Source organism: Protobothrops mucrosquamatus, unplaced genomic scaffold, assembly GCF_001527695.2.
Source record: "Protobothrops mucrosquamatus isolate PMUCROS unplaced genomic scaffold, P.Mucros_1.0 scaffold1072, whole genome shotgun sequence".
In the NCBI taxonomy this organism is placed as follows: domain Eukaryota; kingdom Metazoa; phylum Chordata; class Lepidosauria; order Squamata; family Viperidae; genus Protobothrops; species Protobothrops mucrosquamatus.
In genome coordinates this window covers 287882-294985 of record NW_015387300.1, presented here as the reverse complement: position 1 = coordinate 294985, position 7104 = coordinate 287882, and positions in this window count along the sequence as shown.

Below are 7104 nucleotides of genomic sequence, written 5' to 3'. Positions count from 1 at the left end.
GAGCCTGATTTCTTTTATCTATTAATCTTTCTTGCTTATGTAGTGTTACCCTCTCAGAGGCCGCCAAAGCCCAGGCCCTCCCAGCCCTGCTCCCCTCTGTCGCGCTCTGCAGCTGCACTCTCAAGATGTGAGTGAAGTGTCTTTTCTAGCAGAAGCTCACGCAAAGTGAGGAGGTGGCAAATTCTCGTCATCAAAGGGGGGCTTTCAGGAACAAAGATGACAGCCCCTAGCCTCGATAGTCAATTTGTGACGGTGTTTAACAGCCCCAGGCAGTCATAGAAGCAATAGTCCATGATTTCACAGCAATTGTTTGGAAACAAGTGGGGTGGGGAAAACCCCGGCTCCAGGAAGCAATAGGAACACAAACAAATCAGCATTCTGCAGTAATAGCTCACTCCACAAGGGCAACTCCCCACAATGTCTATATCTTGCACAAGTAACAATAATCAAAGTTCGGATGGCCACCAGTCTCCAAAGCAGTAACGACCAGCCTCTCCTTCTCTTCTGTTGTTACTCGCAGTCTCAGGTCTCTTCGGTGTAAAAACCCTTCCCCCTTTTCTTTATTGTTAAAATCTGAATTTAGCAACCCCAGTGACTTTCTCTTTCCTCACTCTCTCTCTTGCCTCTGCTTGGGATATCCCCCCTGCGAAAGAAAGCAGTAAAATTCCACCTTCTCATTCTCTCTCTCTCTCTCCTTCCCTCTCCTTCACAGAAAGGGATCAACTAAAACCTCAAATCCCTCTTTGACTTCACCTGGTCTCTCTCCGACAACAGCCACAGCAACCACAGTGACTTTCTCTCTCTTCCTTTTTCTTTCCTTCCGCCCGATCCACCCCTGCCACACCCAAAACCAGCAGCAGCTGTCCGAGCTTCCTTCTCCCCAGGCAGGCTCCTGCAAAGCCTTCAGACAGCCCTGCTACACTTATTTCTCAGATCAATTCTTAGAAAAATGACAGAAAGTGATGGGATACATCATAAATAGCCAAAATGAAAAGTTTCTTATAAAAATGCACGATGAACTCCTTTTTAAAGACTACAGTTTTAGTTAGACAGTCTTCATATGTTCCTTCCTAACTATGCATGACAAGATCAATTCCCCCCCTTTCTCTCTATATACATACACATACACATGATGATGTTATCTATTCACTTGTGTCTGATTCTTGACAATTAGAGAGAGAGAGAGAGAGAGAGAGAGAGAGAGAGAGATTCTGATGATATGTGGGCTAAGGAAACAAACCACACCTGGATGAGACAGGACAATCTGGAATTGATGAAATGCTAGCACAACAACAGACCTAATGAGAAGGAGATATTTGAAATGTATGAGGGAGTTATGGATGGATAGAAGACCTACATCCACACTAACTGAGAAACAGCTTGTTAACCAATGCTTCAGCATACTGAAGAGAAAGCTGCTCTCACAATTTGAGATAGAACAACTAAGTACCAGGGCCGGAAGGAGGAACTAGAGAGGACATGGAAAGTAAAGGCCAAAGTGGCCCCAGCGGTAGTAGGAACATTAAGGGGACTCCTATAAGCTAGAACAGATCGCAGGAACAACATCAGGGCTCTCTGTCCAGACTAGTACAATGTTAGCAACAACTAAGATATTGTACAGAACCTTCAAACTTCTAGGCGTCTGCTGGAGGACGTGGGATTAAAGAAGTCACATACCACTCAAAGGAGTGAGAAGGAAATTATATAGCGAATAAGTGCATTATGGATGCCCTCCTAGCCATGGTTTAAGTAATCATCTTAGAACATTTTTGAGCAACTCCAAAACATGCCTTGCTGTGAGGAAATGCCCATGCCACATGAAATCAGAGTATTTGCCTCTCCCTAAAACCCTGTACTGGAAAAACTCAAGAGAGATTGTACAAGGTCCTGCTCTCTATTTTTTCAATTATTTTATTTTATATAATTATTTCAATTATTTATATTTTATTTTATTATTTTTATATTTTAGAATATTTTTATATCCTTATTCCCCTGGGCAGTGACCTCACTTTCATTCCTGGTATCTGTTTCTTTGGGGGGAAGGGGTTTGTCCAATTCTCTCCACAAAAGACCATTTGTCCCTCTTTATCATGGGAAGTGAGAGAGATACAGTAATATTCATTGAAAAAGTAATGAAAGACTTGAGACTTCAGGAGGGGGGGGTCAGGTGGAATGACTAAATTTACAGTTACAACATAGTCTGAAAACTCAGCTCCTGAACTGTTTCCAGAAGCAAATTAATTTGGCTCTTACATGTACTTTCCAATTGATCTGAAAGTTGCTAAAGTACATGATAATGTAATCAATGCTTGAGAAATATTTGAAAATCTAGATTTGGTCATGGCCATGCAATTCTTTTTTTTTCATCTAAACAAATCAGGAAAAAATTAAATTTCACTTTGCCTTATAATTAAAATAAGCAAACTTTTCCTTCATCAATACCACCTTACTAAAATCTACCACAAAAATAGCTGGAAAATTATTTACAGGTAGTGCTCAACAGGTAGTGACCATTCAAAGTTACAATAGCACTTTAAAAAGTGATTATAACCAATTTTCAATCACTCAGCATCCCCATGGGGTCATCTGATCAAACTTAAGATACTTGGCAATCAAGCCATCTGCTAACTTATAAAAATTCACCAAATATCATATCTATTGCTCAGGGACTGTCATTCCTTTAGTTACACAAAACCCAGCAAGCACTGTATCATCTGCTAATGTGAATGATATTTTTCCACAATTACCCTAGAGAATTACTTACTGAAGAATTAACATGATGTCTACTGAAGTTACAGATCAATATTTCTTGATTAAAACTACTACTGTATATCTGGGCTGCAAAAATCCAACTAAAACTCAAACTTGCTGCTGCAATCTGGTGGTTATCTTCATTTTTACGGTCAATATAGGTTGACGTTGACTTTGTTAACTTTTCCATTATTATTATGGATTTCTCAATTATGTCACTTATTGTAGCAGTATGAGATCTCCACATCTTATAAGCAATGTTTGAGATTAATGGAAGCAATACTCAAAGGTTTCAAAAACTGACTCTATGCTGAAGTGCACTTACTAAAACTTATGTGCTACAGTCCACCTCAGTTGTTCTCATTATAGGTGTTTCAAGCATTAAATGTAAAGAAAAATATTTCTTTGTACTAGTTCCTAGCAATTATGGGCATGCAATACAAAATAAACTGTAATCACTATTTACCAAATTCAAGCTAATGGCTTGATGGCTATAAGTGTGTTATTTTTACAAATGAATGTTCAACTATAAGTATCAGATGATACCCTATATATCCTTATTCAGCATTACCGGTTTGACATGCTTCTTTGCAAGCATGCAAATTGTCCCCAAAAGAATCATTAACGGAGCACAAATTGCCTGCAAGTCTTCTCAGCATCAATAAAGACGATTTCCAACAATGAAGTCTTTGCATAAAAGGAGACAGTTAAAAATGTAAGAAACGAAACATCTTTACAGATCAATGAAACATCTTGTAACAGCGAAGAGGTAAAAACATTATAAGTTGTAACAGATAACAGATAAAAGTGCTCTAGAAATGCCATTGTCAGCATGAATATTTCAATGCAATTTCAATGTTGGATACATACATGTAACAGAGTTTTTTATCAGTTCGGGCCAAAAAGGCAAAATAAATCTGGAAGATAAATCAAAATTCTATTCATTAGTTTGTGGATTTTTACAGCACTGAGAACAATGGGCTAAGACTAATGATAACATTTCACATGTAATCCTGTTACAAATTAAGTATTCTACTGTGATATTGTGAGAGAAATAATAGAACAGTTCAAAATGATAAATAAAAATCGAAGACAAAGAATATTGTGAAATAGTACCAATTTTCTATAGAACCAAAAACATTATCTGGGAGCTTCTTAGAGTATAATTTTATTTCTTATTATTATGCAAGAAGTTTAATTCACAGAACACATCCTGCATTGAGGATTAAAAATATTAAGTTAGGAGTAAATGCACCTTTTCCTATTTTTTTAGAGACTGCTGCACTCAAACATACAGAATTTTCATAGAACACAGTGTGAAAACCAATGTAATTGACATAGTCCAAATTTAATCTGATCTGCCGCATTATTAGAATGTATCCATGCTACTTAGAATCTTTTATCTGAGGATGCTCAAACAAGAACCTACTATTTAGAAGAGTTTAACATGAGCTTCCTCCTTTATTCTGATATTAACATTTGGTTTTCTTGGGCAGATTTTGAAGCTTCAATCCCTTTAAGAAAAACAATGTCTGCCTCTACCTCTATTTTTCCTGCTCTGCTACTTCAAGTCAGATGTGGAGATTAAGAAACAATTCTGCTGACATTCTGCAAATATGTTTTGCTTAGGACTTCAGGCAAATTATACCACCACCACTCAGTTCCCATTCCCATTCTCGGGGATCCCAAATTTGGGAGGTTGAACGGATACATTTGAAATTTTGGGAACATATTGTGGACATTCTTATAAAATGATTTTTTTCCCTACTCCTGCAATGGCTGCCATGGGGACATCTTACAAAATATACATCTGTGAGAATTCTATTAATCACTCTTCTATATTTACAATGTCCCATTGAGCTTTTTGAAATTTTGTTCCTTTTGGGGCCAGTTTTAAAATAAAATGCTTGAAAGTATAGCCACTCATCATTTGTCTAAGAACATTCATGGAACTCATTTGGGTCCCTCCAGCATTTGCAGGAACAAAAATAATATCGAGGCTATTGTAATCATCATCATCAACAACAACAACAACACATTTAACAATTTTGGAAAAGAAAGAAAGAAAAGTCTAGCTAGTGCACATGCAGCACCTAGAGACAGCATAATAGAAGAACTGGAGAAAATCACAAAATACAAAGACCTGCAAGTAGAAGTAAAGCAACCTTGGCAAAAGAAAGCAAACATGCTACCAATAGTGATAGGTGCCTTGAGTACAATCCAAAAATATATGGAGTTCACTTGAACACCACTGACAATGACAAAATCAGCATTAGACAATTGCAGTTTTACTTAAAACAGTTTACATCCTGTGACGATATCTTCAAAAATCATCAAACAACATGTGTTTATCCCAGATCCTTGGAAAGGACTCAATAGGTGGATAAAAATGCCAAATCCAGTGTAAACATCTAGCTGTCTGACCAACCATAATAATATTATAAATATTAATGCATTTATATTACTTATGAATAAATATTAATATAAAATTAATAATTTTTTCTACTTACAAAGGAAAGTAGGTGGGCATGGAATGTTGTAAGTTGAAGTTGAAGAAGCAAAAAGGGCATTGGAAGAATATCTGAAGGACAGTGAAGAAGATGCACTGAAGCTAGTACACCATGAAGGTTTTCTGACTACCAAAGAAGCCAAACTGACCTATAAGAAAGATCAAATAAAGAACAGAAAAGACACGTCTTTAATTTACTCCCTCCTGTATCTGGTGGCATTATTTTAATAACTGCTTTTAATTGTTTTCATATATTTATTGTTTATTCAAAGCATGTGCATAGTAGCAAATTGTCCACAAACAGCTGAGCTGAAATAGAAAACCTTAGATTGAATCATATTGACATTTCAAGCTTTTTCAAGCCGTTTATAACATTTTGACTTGCTGAGTTTTGTTTTGAACTTTAATATATTAGGACTGTAGTACAGAAAGTGAAAAGCAGTGGGCTGAAAAATGTGCAGTCTCCATTTTCTGCAATTAACTCTTATATGATACTAATCCTCCAAGAAACCGTTTATATGGGTGGGAAGTCAAGTCATGAAAGATTGAATAAAAGCTTCATAAATGCTTTCTCGGTCACCAAATACGGAAAGAGATTATAACATATCAGCACCGGAGTGTAATTTTCCTTAAAAGCTGAAACAACTGAGCAAATTCTGCATGGACAAGAGCTAATCAATCATCTGAGTCTCTTATAGCTATTGACAGACTGGTTTCCCTCACTATTTCAGCATTTTATATCCATATTCATTATACAATACATTATACAACAATACATGCCAATACATTATACAACTAGTATTATCCATATATTTGAGATGGGGCATGAAACTAAAAACTAACAGTCCAAATGTGTTATCCTGACAAATTGTGTTTCATCTCTGTGAAGATTTTCTCATGGTCTATAGAACACTAATATCCCCTATCGGAATGAGTCAACTCGCCACAGTCAACCCGCCATGGCCAATTTGTCATGGCCAGCTCACCACAGGACAACTTGCTGCGGGACAGTTCAACAATTCAGTTTAATTATTTAAAATAGTTTTAAAAATATTTTCATTTTTGTCATTTACATTTCATTTTCTCCTTCCTTTGGCATCCTTTCTTTAATGATTCTATTCCACTGTTTCTTCTATACTGGTGTAATTCTTGTCCTTGGCGAGTTGTCCATGGCAAATTGGCTGTGATGGATTGGCCATGACGAGTTGGCTGTGGCGAGTTGACATAGACTGTTGTGCACATTGGTGGCTGGAGGTGCTAGATATTGGGGTTCATCAACATATGGAGTGGCATGATTTCCCATTTTGATTACTGGAACTCATTTTCATAGACCATCTGCCATTGTAAGGATGGCATTTAAGGCCATGAAGCTAAACTGGGGCAGCCCATCCCCTGTTCCTGAATACTCCCGAGCACCATGTTTTTATACTCTCTGTGCTTTTGTTGCTTAACAATGTTTTCTTTGAAACATTATTGTTTCTCCATACAAATGTTTTCCTTGAAACATTATTGTTTCTCCATAAACATTTCATCAGGTGGTTCTGAAGCACTTTGTGCTTTGCAGATTCAGTTGGCTTTCTGCTCCTTTTGGGGGGGAGGGTTTGTCATAGACAACGTGCAAAGCTCCTGAAACTTTGCTTTGCTATGTTGAAAATTCTGAAGACAGACTAAGTGGTGTGATTTGTTCTCTGACATTGATAGGAGGAGGCAGCTGATGAGATGGATTACTTTATTAAACTCTGCTTATCAAAATGGGATGGCAAGGCTAAGGTTGTTTCCAGATTCATTCATTCTCCCAGCTCTCAACATCTTTACAACCTTAACTTTGCTCTCTTTTGTGCTAA